The 13,874-nt window shown below is 47.2% G+C and overlaps 27 non-coding genes across 27 annotated transcripts; all 27 read right to left on the bottom strand.

The window, feature by feature from the left end:
• Window positions 1–386: 386 nt before the first annotated feature.
• Window positions 387–458, bottom strand: Trnat-agu (transfer RNA threonine (anticodon AGU)). The gene has a single exon. It is a non-coding gene; the product is annotated as a tRNA-Thr (tRNA).
• A 321-nt stretch (window positions 459–779) lies between these two features.
• On the bottom strand, window positions 780–852 carry Trnak-cuu (transfer RNA lysine (anticodon CUU)). The gene has a single exon. It is a non-coding gene; the product is annotated as a tRNA-Lys (tRNA).
• A 440-nt stretch (window positions 853–1,292) lies between these two features.
• On the bottom strand, window positions 1,293–1,365 carry Trnar-ucg (transfer RNA arginine (anticodon UCG)). Its single transcript has one exon. It is a non-coding gene; the product is annotated as a tRNA-Arg (tRNA).
• A 539-nt stretch (window positions 1,366–1,904) lies between these two features.
• On the bottom strand, window positions 1,905–1,976 carry Trnat-agu (transfer RNA threonine (anticodon AGU)). The gene has a single exon. It is a non-coding gene; the product is annotated as a tRNA-Thr (tRNA).
• A 321-nt stretch (window positions 1,977–2,297) lies between these two features.
• Window positions 2,298–2,370, bottom strand: Trnak-cuu (transfer RNA lysine (anticodon CUU)). Its single transcript has one exon. It is a non-coding gene; the product is annotated as a tRNA-Lys (tRNA).
• Window positions 2,371–2,810: 440 nt separating this feature from the next.
• Window positions 2,811–2,883, bottom strand: Trnar-ucg (transfer RNA arginine (anticodon UCG)). The gene has a single exon. It is a non-coding gene; the product is annotated as a tRNA-Arg (tRNA).
• A 546-nt stretch (window positions 2,884–3,429) lies between these two features.
• Trnat-agu (transfer RNA threonine (anticodon AGU)) lies at window positions 3,430–3,501 on the bottom strand. The gene has a single exon. It is a non-coding gene; the product is annotated as a tRNA-Thr (tRNA).
• Window positions 3,502–3,822: 321 nt separating this feature from the next.
• On the bottom strand, window positions 3,823–3,895 carry Trnak-cuu (transfer RNA lysine (anticodon CUU)). The gene has a single exon. It is a non-coding gene; the product is annotated as a tRNA-Lys (tRNA).
• Window positions 3,896–4,335: 440 nt separating this feature from the next.
• Trnar-ucg (transfer RNA arginine (anticodon UCG)) lies at window positions 4,336–4,408 on the bottom strand. The gene has a single exon. It is a non-coding gene; the product is annotated as a tRNA-Arg (tRNA).
• Window positions 4,409–4,947: 539 nt separating this feature from the next.
• Window positions 4,948–5,019, bottom strand: Trnat-agu (transfer RNA threonine (anticodon AGU)). Its single transcript has one exon. It is a non-coding gene; the product is annotated as a tRNA-Thr (tRNA).
• A 321-nt stretch (window positions 5,020–5,340) lies between these two features.
• On the bottom strand, window positions 5,341–5,413 carry Trnak-cuu (transfer RNA lysine (anticodon CUU)). The gene has a single exon. It is a non-coding gene; the product is annotated as a tRNA-Lys (tRNA).
• A 440-nt stretch (window positions 5,414–5,853) lies between these two features.
• On the bottom strand, window positions 5,854–5,926 carry Trnar-ucg (transfer RNA arginine (anticodon UCG)). Its single transcript has one exon. It is a non-coding gene; the product is annotated as a tRNA-Arg (tRNA).
• A 539-nt stretch (window positions 5,927–6,465) lies between these two features.
• Trnat-agu (transfer RNA threonine (anticodon AGU)) lies at window positions 6,466–6,537 on the bottom strand. The gene has a single exon. It is a non-coding gene; the product is annotated as a tRNA-Thr (tRNA).
• Window positions 6,538–6,858: 321 nt separating this feature from the next.
• Window positions 6,859–6,931, bottom strand: Trnak-cuu (transfer RNA lysine (anticodon CUU)). Its single transcript has one exon. It is a non-coding gene; the product is annotated as a tRNA-Lys (tRNA).
• Window positions 6,932–7,371: 440 nt separating this feature from the next.
• On the bottom strand, window positions 7,372–7,444 carry Trnar-ucg (transfer RNA arginine (anticodon UCG)). Its single transcript has one exon. It is a non-coding gene; the product is annotated as a tRNA-Arg (tRNA).
• A 545-nt stretch (window positions 7,445–7,989) lies between these two features.
• Window positions 7,990–8,061, bottom strand: Trnat-agu (transfer RNA threonine (anticodon AGU)). The gene has a single exon. It is a non-coding gene; the product is annotated as a tRNA-Thr (tRNA).
• Window positions 8,062–8,382: 321 nt separating this feature from the next.
• On the bottom strand, window positions 8,383–8,455 carry Trnak-cuu (transfer RNA lysine (anticodon CUU)). The gene has a single exon. It is a non-coding gene; the product is annotated as a tRNA-Lys (tRNA).
• Window positions 8,456–8,895: 440 nt separating this feature from the next.
• On the bottom strand, window positions 8,896–8,968 carry Trnar-ucg (transfer RNA arginine (anticodon UCG)). The gene has a single exon. It is a non-coding gene; the product is annotated as a tRNA-Arg (tRNA).
• Window positions 8,969–9,507: 539 nt separating this feature from the next.
• Trnat-agu (transfer RNA threonine (anticodon AGU)) lies at window positions 9,508–9,579 on the bottom strand. Its single transcript has one exon. It is a non-coding gene; the product is annotated as a tRNA-Thr (tRNA).
• A 321-nt stretch (window positions 9,580–9,900) lies between these two features.
• On the bottom strand, window positions 9,901–9,973 carry Trnak-cuu (transfer RNA lysine (anticodon CUU)). The gene has a single exon. It is a non-coding gene; the product is annotated as a tRNA-Lys (tRNA).
• Window positions 9,974–10,413: 440 nt separating this feature from the next.
• On the bottom strand, window positions 10,414–10,486 carry Trnar-ucg (transfer RNA arginine (anticodon UCG)). Its single transcript has one exon. It is a non-coding gene; the product is annotated as a tRNA-Arg (tRNA).
• A 546-nt stretch (window positions 10,487–11,032) lies between these two features.
• Trnat-agu (transfer RNA threonine (anticodon AGU)) lies at window positions 11,033–11,104 on the bottom strand. The gene has a single exon. It is a non-coding gene; the product is annotated as a tRNA-Thr (tRNA).
• Window positions 11,105–11,425: 321 nt separating this feature from the next.
• On the bottom strand, window positions 11,426–11,498 carry Trnak-cuu (transfer RNA lysine (anticodon CUU)). Its single transcript has one exon. It is a non-coding gene; the product is annotated as a tRNA-Lys (tRNA).
• A 440-nt stretch (window positions 11,499–11,938) lies between these two features.
• Window positions 11,939–12,011, bottom strand: Trnar-ucg (transfer RNA arginine (anticodon UCG)). Its single transcript has one exon. It is a non-coding gene; the product is annotated as a tRNA-Arg (tRNA).
• Window positions 12,012–12,550: 539 nt separating this feature from the next.
• Window positions 12,551–12,622, bottom strand: Trnat-agu (transfer RNA threonine (anticodon AGU)). The gene has a single exon. It is a non-coding gene; the product is annotated as a tRNA-Thr (tRNA).
• Window positions 12,623–12,943: 321 nt separating this feature from the next.
• Window positions 12,944–13,016, bottom strand: Trnak-cuu (transfer RNA lysine (anticodon CUU)). Its single transcript has one exon. It is a non-coding gene; the product is annotated as a tRNA-Lys (tRNA).
• A 440-nt stretch (window positions 13,017–13,456) lies between these two features.
• Trnar-ucg (transfer RNA arginine (anticodon UCG)) lies at window positions 13,457–13,529 on the bottom strand. The gene has a single exon. It is a non-coding gene; the product is annotated as a tRNA-Arg (tRNA).
• Window positions 13,530–13,874: the final 345 nt, after the last annotated feature.

Genomic DNA, 13,874 nt, shown 5'->3' with positions numbered 1-13,874 from the left:
TTATGACGCTGATCAAACAAGAGGTGGCAAATCAGCTTCAATCGTTTAGTGCCATCTCAGTCGCTTGCAGAAGGTACCTCACCCTATGTGATACAATGGCGAATTGTCGCTATTACCAAAGTTGCGGCGGCGCCGACGACGACGACGACAATCGCGAGGGTCTTTATCAGGGGTAGAAAATACATCACAAGAACTAAGTATTTCACGTCAGCATTCTCCGGAGACTGCCTAAAGCAGCAGTTTCTGGTGCCCACTTTAATAGCACCATTCACACTATTCATTTGCGAGAGCATTTCTTAAATACCGCACCCATTCATAATTTTTTTTTATCCTTGACCGCTTTTTTCGAAAGGGCCACGGTGGGAGGGGCTGTTACAAAATTCATTTGCCGCCTGTGAGGATCGAACTCACGACCTCTGGTTTACTAGACCAGCGCTCTGCCACTGAGCTAAGGAGGCGCCTCCTAGCGGACTTTTAGGATACTTTGTTCTTACAAACTAGTGAATCGGAGCCCTTCAGCTCGAAACGCACCGCATGAGCGACCATTATTTGCATTTAGTTAGCACAGCTGCTGCTTTCCTACACATCTCACACTATATCGATGTACAACTAAAATTGCAAAACAACACATTTATTTCATTTCAGAGTCACTTTCAGCTTCAAATACCGTTCCTCTGATATTCATACGAAGCTAGGCATCGTCGTAACCCGTTACGTTCATTACGCAAGGCTCACGAGAGGGGCGCATGTTGGATCCGCGTAGACACAAAATTTTGCGCCGCCCAGCGTGGGGCTCGAACCCACGACCCTGAGATTAAGAGTCTCATGCTCTACCGACTGAGCAAGCCGGGCTGCACGCAACGCGTTACGAGCCATACAATACTGATGTGACCTGCGACCATCTATTGAAGATTCTTTTGACTACAGCTTATTTCCTGCTGCCACAAATCAGCTACAATCCTATTCAATGAAAAATTGTCTCCGAAAGGCATCAAATCTGCATGAAATGATACGTGGCTATCAGCACCATTATTCAACACACATGCTCGACTGTGCGCAGACGCCTGTGGCGTAGCCCTTGGCTCCTGAATCAGATGCAGTAGTTCCAACAAAAACTCTCCTGAACGGCACTGTGCCGAAAACTTCGCTACAGATCACCCTTGTCTTGCTTGTGCTTCTGGTAGACGCCGGTTTTGTAGCCAGGAAGCGGACAGCAGCAACTTCCAACTAGTTTTAGAGTACTCAAACAACACAGTAAAACAGCATGCATCTTTTGCAGAACAGGAAAAACTCGACCGTGACAGGATTCGAACCTGCAATCTTCGGATCCGAAGTCCGACGCCTTATCCATTAGGCCACACGGTCACTGGCGCAATATACTTCCCCACTCACACCTCGTTTTCGCCATTTGTACACTTGGCAGAATGATTTTCCCATCTTTGACGCAGTTCTCCATCTCAAATTTCAGTACTAAAAGTACGACGCTACTTCTTGCTGTGTCCCATCGCAAGTTACATTCAAGCCCTTATGACGCCGATCAAACAAGAGGTGGCAAATCAGCTTCAATCGTTTAGTGCCATCTCAGTCGCTTGCAGAAGGTACCTCACCCTATGTGATACAATGGCGAATTGTCGCTATTACCAAAGCGGCGGCGGCGCCGACGACGACAATCGCGAGGGTCTTTATCAGGGGTAGAAAATACATCACAAGAACTAAGTATTTCACGTCGGCATTCTCCGGAGACTGCCTAAAGCAGCAGTTTCTGGTGCCCACTTTAATAGCACCATTCACACTATTCATTTGCGAGAGCATTTCTTAAATACCGCACCCATTCATAATTTTTTTTATCCTTGACCGCTTTTTTCGAAAGGGCCACGGTGGGAGGGGCTGTTACAAAATTCATTTGCCGCCTGTGAGGATCGAACTCACGACCTCTGGTTTACTAGACCAGCGCTCTGCCACTGAGCTAAGGAGGCGCCTCATAGCGGAATTTTAGGATACTTTGTTCTTACAAACTAGTGAATCGGAGCCCTTCAGCTCGAAACGCACCGCATGAGCGACCATTATTTGCATTTAGTTAGCACAGCTGCTGCTTTCCTACACATCTCACACTATATCGATGTACAACTAAAATTGCAAAACAACACATTTATTTCATTTCAGAGTCACTTTCAGCTTCAAATACCGTTCCTCTGATATTCATACGAAGCTAGGCATCGTCGTAACCCGTTACGTTCATTACGCAAGGCTCACGAGAGGGGCGCATGTTGGATCCGCGTAGACACAAAATTTTGCGCCGTCCAGCGTGGGGCTCGAACCCACGACCCTGAGATTAAGAGACTCATGCTCTACCGACTGAGCTAGCCGGGCTGCACGCAACGCGTTACGAGCCATACAATACTGATGTGACCTGCGACCATCTATTGAAGATTCTTTTGACTACAGCTTATTTCCTGCTGCCACAAATCAGCTACAATCCTATTCAATGAAAAATTGTCTCCGAAAGGCATCAAATCTGCATGAAATGATACGTGGCTATCAGCACCATTATTCAACACACATGCTCGACTGTGCGCAGACGCCTGTGGCGTAGCCCTTGGCTCCTGAATCAGATGCAGTAGTTCCAACAAAAACTCTCCTGAACGGCACTGTGCCGAAAACTTCGCTACAGATCACCCTTGTCTTGCTTGTGCTTCTGGTAGACGCCGGTTTTGTAGCCAGGAAGCGGACAGCAGCAACTTCCAACTAGTTTTAGTGTACTCAAACAACACAGTAAAACAGCATGCATGTTTTGCAGAACAGGAAAAACTCGACCGTGACAGGATTCGAACCTGCAATCTTCGGATCCGAAGTCCGACGCCTTATCCATTAGGCCACACGGTTACTGGCGCAATATATTTCCCCACTCACACCTCGTTTTCGCCATTTGTACACTTGGCAGAAAGATTTTCCCATCTTTGACGCAGTTCTCCATCTCAAATTTCAGTACTAAAAGTACGACGCTACTTCTTGCTGTGTCCCATCGCAAGTTACATTCAAGCCCTTATGACGCTGATCAAACAAGAGGTGGCAAATCAGCTTCAATCGTTTAGTGCCATCTCAGTCGCTTGCAGAAGGTACCTCACCCTATGTGATACAATGGCGAATTGTCGCTATTACCAAAGTTGCGGCGGCGCCGACGACGACGACGACAATCGCGAGGGTCTTTATCAGGGGTAGAAAATACATCACAAGAACTAAGTATTTCACGTCAGCATTCTCCGGAGACTGCCTAAAGCAGCAGTTTCTGGTGCCCACTTTAATAGCACCATTCACACTATTCATTTGCGAGAGCATTTCTTAAATACCGCACCCATTCATAATTTTTTTTAATCCTTGACCGCTTTTTTCGAAAGGGCCACGGTGGGAGGGGCTGTTACAAAATTCATTTGCCGCCTGTGAGGATCGAACTCACGACCTCTGGTTTACTAGACCAGCGCTCTGCCACTGAGCTAAGGAGGCGCCTCCTAGCGGACTTTTAGGATACTTTGTTCTTACAAACTAGTGAATCGGAGCCCTTCAGCTCGAAACGCACCGCATGAGCGACCATTATTTGCATTTAGTTAGCACAGCTGCTGCTTTCCTACACATCTCACACTATATCGATGTACAACTAAAATTGCAAAACAACACATTTATTTCATTTCAGAGTCACTTTCAGCTTCAAATACCGTTCCTCTGATATTCATACGAAGCTAGGCATCGTCGTAACCCGTTACGTTCATTACGCAAGGCTCACGAGAGGGGCGCATGTTGGATCCGCGTAGACACAAAATTTTGCGCCGCCCAGCGTGGGGCTCGAACCCACGACCCTGAGATTAAGAGTCTCATGCTCTACCGACTGAGCTAGCCGGGCTGCACGCAACGCGTTACGAGCCATACAATACTGATGTGACCTGCGACCATCTATTGAAGATTCTTTTGACTACAGCTTATTTCCTGCTGCCACAAATCAGCTACAATCCTATTCAATGAAAAATTGTCTCCGAAAGGCATCAAATCTGCATGAAATGATACGTGGCTATCAGCACCATTATTCAACACACATGCTCGACTGTGCGCAGACGCCTGTGGCGTAGCCCTTGGCTCCTGAATCAGATGCAGTAGTTCCAACAAAAACTCTCCTGAACGGCACTGTGCCGAAAACTTCGCTACAGATCACCCTTGTCTTGCTTGTGCTTCTGGTAGACGCCGGTTTTGCAGCCAGGAAGCGGACAGCAGCAACTTCCAACTAGTTGTAGAGTACTCAAACAACACAGTAAAACAGCATGCATCTTTTGCAGAACAGGAAAAACTCGACCGTGACAGGATTCGAACCTGCAATCTTCGGATCCGAAGTCCGACGCCTTATCCACTAGGCCACACGGTCACTGGCGCAATATACTTCCCCACTCACACCTCGTTTTCGCCATTTGTACACTTGGCAGAATGAATTTCCCATCTTTGACGCAGTTCTCCATCTCAAATTTCAGTACTAAAAGTACGACGCTACTTCTTGCTGTGTCCCATCGCAAGTTACATTCAAGCCCTTATGACGCTGATCAAACAAGAGGTGGCAAATCAGCTTCAATCGTTTAGTGCCATCTCAGTCGCTTGCAGAAGGTACCTCACCCTATGTGATACAATGGCGAATTGTCGCTATTACCAAAGCGGCGGCGGCGCCGACGACGACAATCGCGAGGGTCTTTATCAGGGGTAGAAAATACATCACAAGAACTAAGTATTTCACGTCGGCATTCTCCGGAGACTGCCTAAAGCAGCAGTTTCTGGTACCCACTTTAATAGCACCATTCACACTATTCATTTGCGAGAGCATTTCTTAAATACCGCACCCATTCATAATTTTTTTTATCCTTGACCGCTTTTTTCGAAAGGGCCACGGTGGGAGGGGCTGTTACAAAATTCATTTGCCGCCTGTGAGGATCGAACTCACGACCTCTGGTTTACTAGACCAGCGCTCTGCCACTGAGCTAAGGAGGCGCCTCCTAGCGGAATTTTAGGATACTTTGTTCTTACAAACTAGTGAATCGGAGCCCTTCAGCTCGAAACGCACCGCATGAGCGACCATTATTTGCATTTAGTTAGCACAGCTGCTGCTTTCCTACACATCTCACACTATATCGATGTACAACTAAAATTGCAAAACAACACATTTATTTCATTTCAGAGTCACTTTCAGCTTCAAATACCGTTCCTCTGATATTCATACGAAGCTAGGCATCGTCGTAACCCGTTACGTTCATTACGCAAGGCTCACGAGAGGGGCGCATGTTGGATCCGCGTAGACACAAAATTTTGCGCCGTCCAGCGTGGGGCTCGAACCCACGACCCTGAGATTAAGAGACTCATGCTCTACCGACTGAGCTAGCCGGGCTGCACGCAACGCGTTACGAGCCATACAATACTGATGTGACCTGCGACCATCTATTGAAGATTCTTTTGACTACAGCTTATTTCCTGCTGCCACAAATCAGCTACAATCCTATTCAATGAAAAATTGTCTCCGAAAGGCATCAAATCTGCATGAAATGATACGTGGCTATCAGCACCATTATTCAACACACATGCTCGACTGTGCGCAGACGCCTGTGGCGTAGCCCTTGGCTCCTGAATCAGATGCAGTAGTTCCAACAAAAACTCTCCTGAACGGCACTGTGCCGAAAACTTCGCTACAGATCACCCTTGTCTTGCTTGTGCTTCTGGTAGACGCCGGTTTTGTAGCCAGGAAGCGGACAGCAGCAACTTCCAACTAGTTTTAGAGTACTCAAACAACACAGTAAAACAGCATGCATCTTTTGCAGAACAGGAAAAACTCGACCGTGACAGGATTCGAACCTGCAATCTTCGGATCCGAAGTCCGACGCCTTATCCATTAGGCCACACGGTCACTGGCGCAATATACTTCCCCACTCACACCTCGTTTTCGCCATTTGTACACTTGGCAGAATGATTTTCCCATCTTTGACGCAGTTCTCCATCTCAAATTTCAGTACTAAAAGTACGACGCTACTTCTTGCTGTGTCCCATCGCAAGTTACATTCAAGCCCTTATGACGCCGATCAAACAAGAGGTGGCAAATCAGCTTCAATCGTTTAGTGCCATCTCAGTCGCTTGCAGAAGGTACCTCACCCTATGTGATACAATGGCGAATTGTCGCTATTACCAAAGCGGCGGCGGCGCCGACGACGACAATCGCGAGGGTCTTTATCAGGGGTAGAAAATACATCACAAGAACTAAGTATTTCACGTCGGCATTCTCCGGAGACTGCCTAAAGCAGCAGTTTCTGGTGCCCACTTTAATAGCACCATTCACACTATTCATTTGCGAGAGCATTTCTTAAATACCGCACCCATTCATAATTTTTTTTATCCTTGACCGCTTTTTTCGAAAGGGCCACGGTGGGAGGGGCTGTTACAAAATTCATTTGCCGCCTGTGAGGATCGAACTCACGACCTCTGGTTTACTAGACCAGCGCTCTGCCACTGAGCTAAGGAGGCGCCTCCTAGCGGAATTTTAGGATACTTTGTTCTTACAAACTAGTGAATCGGAGCCCTTCAGCTCGAAACGCACCGCATGAGCGACCATTATTTGCATTTAGTTAGCACAGCTGCTGCTTTCCTACACATCTCACACTATATCGATGTACAACTAAAATTGCAAAACAACACATTTATTTCATTTCAGAGTCACTTTCAGCTTCAAATACCGTTCCTCTGATATTCATACGAAGCTAGGCATCGTCGTAACCCGTTACGTTCATTACGCAAGGCTCACGAGAGGGGCGCATGTTGGATCCGCGTAGACACAAAATTTTGCGCCGTCCAGCGTGGGGCTCGAACCCACGACCCTGAGATTAAGAGACTCATGCTCTACCGACTGAGCTAGCCGGGCTGCACGCAACGCGTTACGAGCCATACAATACTGATGTGACCTGCGACCATCTATTGAAGATTCTTTTGACTACAGCTTATTTCCTGCTGCCACAAATCAGCTACAATCCTATTCAATGAAAAATTGTCTCCGAAAGGCATCAAATCTGCATGAAATGATACGTGGCTATCAGCACCATTATTCAACACACATGCTCGACTGTGCGCAGACGCCTGTGGCGTAGCCCTTGGCTCCTGAATCAGATGCAGTAGTTCCAACAAAAACTCTCCTGAACGGCACTGTGCCGAAAACTTCGCTACAGATCACCCTTGTCTTGCTTGTGCTTCTGGTAGACGCCGGTTTTGTAGCCAGGAAGCGGACAGCAGCAACTTCCAACTAGTTTTAGTGTACTCAAACAACACAGTAAAACAGCATGCATGTTTTGCAGAACAGGAAAAACTCGACCGTGACAGGATTCGAACCTGCAATCTTCGGATCCGAAGTCCGACGCCTTATCCATTAGGCCACACGGTTACTGGCGCAATATATTTCCCCACTCACACCTCGTTTTCGCCATTTGTACACTTGGCAGAAAGATTTTCCCATCTTTGACGCAGTTCTCCATCTCAAATTTCAGTACTAAAAGTACGACGCTACTTCTTGCTGTGTCCCATCGCAAGTTACATTCAAGCCCTTATGACGCTGATCAAACAAGAGGTGGCAAATCAGCTTCAATCGTTTAGTGCCATCTCAGTCGCTTGCAGAAGGTACCTCACCCTATGTGATACAATGGCGAATTGTCGCTATTACCAAAGTTGCGGCGGCGCCGACGACGACGACGACAATCGCGAGGGTCTTTATCAGGGGTAGAAAATACATCACAAGAACTAAGTATTTCACGTCAGCATTCTCCGGAGACTGCCTAAAGCAGCAGTTTCTGGTGCCCACTTTAATAGCACCATTCACACTATTCATTTGCGAGAGCATTTCTTAAATACCGCACCCATTCATAATTTTTTTTATCCTTGACCGCTTTTTTCGAAAGGGCCACGGTGGGAGGGGCTGTTACAAAATTCATTTGCCGCCTGTGAGGATCGAACTCACGACCTCTGGTTTACTAGACCAGCGCTCTGCCACTGAGCTAAGGAGGCGCCTCCTAGCGGACTTTTAGGATACTTTGTTCTTACAAACTAGTGAATCGGAGCCCTTCAGCTCGAAACGCACCGCATGAGCGACCATTATTTGCATTTAGTTAGCACAGCTGCTGCTTTCCTACACATCTCACACTATATCGATGTACAACTAAAATTGCAAAACAACACATTTATTTCATTTCAGAGTCACTTTCAGCTTCAAATACCGTTCCTCTGATATTCATACGAAGCTAGGCATCGTCGTAACCCGTTACGTTCATTACGCAAGGCTCACGAGAGGGGCGCATGTTGGATCCGCGTAGACACAAAATTTTGCGCCGCCCAGCGTGGGGCTCGAACCCACGACCCTGAGATTAAGAGTCTCATGCTCTACCGACTGAGCAAGCCGGGCTGCACGCAACGCGTTACGAGCCATACAATACTGATGTGACCTGCGACCATCTATTGAAGATTCTTTTGACTACAGCTTATTTCCTGCTGCCACAAATCAGCTACAATCCTATTCAATGAAAAATTGTCTCCGAAAGGCATCAAATCTGCATGAAATGATACGTGGCTATCAGCACCATTATTCAACACACATGCTCGACTGTGCGCAGACGCCTGTGGCGTAGCCCTTGGCTCCTGAATCAGATGCAGTAGTTCCAACAAAAACTCTCCTGAACGGCACTGTGCCGAAAACTTCGCTACAGATCACCCTTGTCTTGCTTGTGCTTCTGGTAGACGCCGGTTTTGTAGCCAGGAAGCGGACAGCAGCAACTTCCAACTAGTTTTAGAGTACTCAAACAACACAGTAAAACAGCATGCATCTTTTGCAGAACAGGAAAAACTCGACCGTGACAGGATTCGAACCTGCAATCTTCGGATCCGAAGTCCGACGCCTTATCCATTAGGCCACACGGTCACTGGCGCAATATACTTCCCCACTCACACCTCGTTTTCGCCATTTGTACACTTGGCAGAATGATTTTCCCATCTTTGACGCAGTTCTCCATCTCAAATTTCAGTACTAAAAGTACGACGCTACTTCTTGCTGTGTCCCATCGCAAGTTACATTCAAGCCCTTATGACGCCGATCAAACAAGAGGTGGCAAATCAGCTTCAATCGTTTAGTGCCATCTCAGTCGCTTGCAGAAGGTACCTCACCCTATGTGATACAATGGCGAATTGTCGCTATTACCAAAGCGGCGGCGGCGCCGACGACGACAATCGCGAGGGTCTTTATCAGGGGTAGAAAATACATCACAAGAACTAAGTATTTCACGTCGGCATTCTCCGGAGACTGCCTAAAGCAGCAGTTTCTGGTGCCCACTTTAATAGCACCATTCACACTATTCATTTGCGAGAGCATTTCTTAAATACCGCACCCATTCATAATTTTTTTTATCCTTGACCGCTTTTTTCGAAAGGGCCACGGTGGGAGGGGCTGTTACAAAATTCATTTGCCGCCTGTGAGGATCGAACTCACGACCTCTGGTTTACTAGACCAGCGCTCTGCCACTGAGCTAAGGAGGCGCCTCCTAGCGGAATTTTAGGATACTTTGTTCTTACAAACTAGTGAATCGGAGCCCTTCAGCTCGAAACGCACCGCATGAGCGACCATTATTTGCATTTAGTTAGCACAGCTGCTGCTTTCCTACACATCTCACACTATATCGATGTACAACTAAAATTGCAAAACAACACATTTATTTCATTTCAGAGTCACTTTCAGCTTCAAATACCGTTCCTCTGATATTCATACGAAGCTAGGCATCGTCGTAACCCGTTACGTTCATTACGCAAGGCTCACGAGAGGGGCGCATGTTGGATCCGCGTAGACACAAAATTTTGCGCCGTCCAGCGTGGGGCTCGAACCCACGACCCTGAGATTAAGAGACTCATGCTCTACCGACTGAGCTAGCCGGGCTGCACGCAACGCGTTACGAGCCATACAATACTGATGTGACCTGCGACCATCTATTGAAGATTCTTTTGACTACAGCTTATTTCCTGCTGCCACAAATCAGCTACAATCCTATTCAATGAAAAATTGTCTCCGAAAGGCATCAAATCTGCATGAAATGATACGTGGCTATCAGCACCATTATTCAACACACATGCTCGACTGTGCGCAGACGCCTGTGGCGTAGCCCTTGGCTCCTGAATCAGATGCAGTAGTTCCAACAAAAACTCTCCTGAACGGCACTGTGCCGAAAACTTCGCTACAGATCACCCTTGTCTTGCTTGTGCTTCTGGTAGACGCCGGTTTTGTAGCCAGGAAGCGGACAGCAGCAACTTCCAACTAGTTTTAGTGTACTCAAACAACACAGTAAAACAGCATGCATGTTTTGCAGAACAGGAAAAACTCGACCGTGACAGGATTCGAACCTGCAATCTTCGGATCCGAAGTCCGACGCCTTATCCATTAGGCCACACGGTTACTGGCGCAATATATTTCCCCACTCACACCTCGTTTTCGCCATTTGTACACTTGGCAGAAAGATTTTCCCATCTTTGACGCAGTTCTCCATCTCAAATTTCAGTACTAAAAGTACGACGCTACTTCTTGCTGTGTCCCATCGCAAGTTACATTCAAGCCCTTATGACGCTGATCAAACAAGAGGTGGCAAATCAGCTTCAATCGTTTAGTGCCATCTCAGTCGCTTGCAGAAGGTACCTCACCCTATGTGATACAATGGCGAATTGTCGCTATTACCAAAGTTGCGGCGGCGCCGACGACGACGACGACAATCGCGAGGGTCTTTATCAGGGGTAGAAAATACATCACAAGAACTAAGTATTTCACGTCAGCATTCTCCGGAGACTGCCTAAAGCAGCAGTTTCTGGTGCCCACTTTAATAGCACCATTCACACTATTCATTTGCGAGAGCATTTCTTAAATACCGCACCCATTCATAATTTTTTTTTATCCTTGACCGCTTTTTTCGAAAGGGCCACGGTGGGAGGGGCTGTTACAAAATTCATTTGCCGCCTGTGAGGATCGAACTCACGACCTCTGGTTTACTAGACCAGCGCTCTGCCACTGAGCTAAGGAGGCGCCTCCTAGCGGACTTTTAGGATACTTTGTTCTTACAAACTAGTGAATCGGAGCCCTTCAGCTCGAAACGCACCGCATGAGCGACCATTATTTGCATTTAGTTAGCACAGCTGCTGCTTTCCTACACATCTCACACTATATCGATGTACAACTAAAATTGCAAAACAACACATTTATTTCATTTCAGAGTCACTTTCAGCTTCAAATACCGTTCCTCTGATATTCATACGAAGCTAGGCATCGTCGTAACCCGTTACGTTCATTACGCAAGGCTCACGAGAGGGGCGCATGTTGGATCCGCGTAGACACAAAATTTTGCGCCGCCCAGCGTGGGGCTCGAACCCACGACCCTGAGATTAAGAGTCTCATGCTCTACCGACTTAGCAAGCCGGGCTGCACGCAACGCGTTACGAGCCATACAATACTGATGTGACCTGCGACCATCTATTGAAGATTCTTTTGACTACAGCTTATTTCCTGCTGCCACAAATCAGCTACAATCCTATTCAATGAAAAATTGTCTCCGAAAGGCATCAAATCTGCATGAAATGATACGTGGCTATCAGCACCATTATTCAACACACATGCTCGACTGTGCGCAGACGCCTGTGGCGTAGCCCTTGGCTCCTGAATCAGATGCAGTAGTTCCAACAAAAACTCTCCTGAACGGCACTGTGCCGAAAACTTCGCTACAGATCACCCTTGTCTTGCTTGTGCTTCTGGTAGACGCCGGTTTTGTAGCCAGGAAGCGGACAGCAGCAACTTCCAACTAGTTTTAGAGTACTCAAACAACACAGTAAAACAGCATGCATCTTTTGCAGAACAGGAAAAACTCGACCGTGACAGGATTCGAACCTGCAATCTTCGGATCCGAAGTCCGACGCCTTATCCATTAGGCCACACGGTCACTGGCGCAATATACTTCCCCACTCACACCTCGTTTTCGCCATTTGTACACTTGGCAGAATGATTTTCCCATCTTTGACGCAGTTCTCCATCTCAAATTTCAGTACTAAAAGTACGACGCTACTTCTTGCTGTGTCCCATCGCAAGTTACATTCAAGCCCTTATGACGCCGATCAAACAAGAGGTGGCAAATCAGCTTCAATCGTTTAGTGCCATCTCAGTCGCTTGCAGAAGGTACCTCACCCTATGTGATACAATGGCGAATTGTCGCTATTACCAAAGCGGCGGCGGCGCCGACGACGACAATCGCGAGGGTCTTTATCAGGGGTAGAAAATACATCACAAGAACTAAGTATTTCACGTCGGCATTCTCCGGAGACTGCCTAAAGCAGCAGTTTCTGGTGCCCACTTTAATAGCACCATTCACACTATTCATTTGCGAGAGCATTTCTTAAATACCGCACCCATTCATAATTTTTTTTATCCTTGACCGCTTTTTTCGAAAGGGCCACGGTGGGAGGGGCTGTTACAAAATTCATTTGCCGCCTGTGAGGATCGAACTCACGACCTCTGGTTTACTAGACCAGCGCTCTGCCACTGAGCTAAGGAGGCGCCTCCTAGCGGAATTTTAGGATACTTTGTTCTTACAAACTAGTGAATCGGAGCCCTTCAGCTCGAAACGCACCGCATGAGCGACCATTATTTGCATTTAGTTAGCACAGCTGCTGCTTTCCTACACATCTCACACTATATCGATGTACAACTAAAATTGCAAAACAACACATTTATTTCATTTCAGAGTCACTTTCAGCTTCAAATACCGTTCCTCTGATATTCATACGAAGCTAGGCATCGTCGTAACCCGTTACGTTCATTACGCAAGGCTCACGAGAGGGGCGCATGTTGGATCCGCGTAGACACAAAATTTTGCGCCGTCCAGCGTGGGGCTCGAACCCACGACCCTGAGATTAAGAGACTCATGCTCTACCGACTGAGCTAGCCGGGCTGCACGCAACGCGTTACGAGCCATACAATACTGATGTGACCTGCGACCATCTATTGAAGATTCTTTTGACTACAGCTTATTTCCTGCTGCCACAAATCAGCTACAATCCTATTCAATGAAAAATTGTCTCCGAAAGGCATCAAATCTGCATGAAATGATACGTGGCTATCAGCACCATTATTCAACACACATGCTCGACTGTGCGCAGACGCCTGTGGCGTAGCCCTTGGCTCCTGAATCAGATGCAGTAGTTCCAACAAAAACTCTCCTGAACGGCACTGTGCCGAAAACTTCGCTACAGATCACCCTTGTCTTGCTTGTGCTTCTGGTAGACGCCGGTTTTGTAGCCAGGAAGCGGACAGCAGCAACTTCCAACTAGTTTTAGTGTACTCAAACAACACAGTAAAACAGCATGCATGTTTTGCAGAACAGGAAAAACTCGACCGTGACAGGATTCGAACCTGCAATCTTCGGATCCGAAGTCCGACGCCTTATCCATTAGGCCACACGGTTACTGGCGCAATATATTTCCCCACTCACACCTCGTTTTCGCCATTTGTACACTTGGCAGAAAGATTTTCCCATCTTTGACGCAGTTCTCCATCTCAAATTTCAGTACTAAAAGTACGACGCTACTTCTTGCTGTGTCCCATCGCAAGTTACATTCAAGCCCTTATGACGCTGATCAAACAAGAGGTGGCAAATCAGCTTCAATCGTTTAGTGCCATCTCAGTCGCTTGCAGAAGGTACCTCACCCTATGTGATACAATGGCGAATTGTCGCTATTACCAAAGTTGCGGCGGCGCCGACGACGACGACGACAATCGCGAGGGTCTTTATCAGGGGTAGAAAATACAT

This window comes from Schistocerca cancellata, chromosome 8 (genome assembly GCF_023864275.1).
Source record: "Schistocerca cancellata isolate TAMUIC-IGC-003103 chromosome 8, iqSchCanc2.1, whole genome shotgun sequence".
NCBI lineage: Eukaryota > Metazoa > Arthropoda > Insecta > Orthoptera > Acrididae > Schistocerca > Schistocerca cancellata.
The sequence above is the reverse complement of the archived record's forward strand: the minus strand, read 5'-3'. Positions and strand labels throughout refer to the sequence as shown.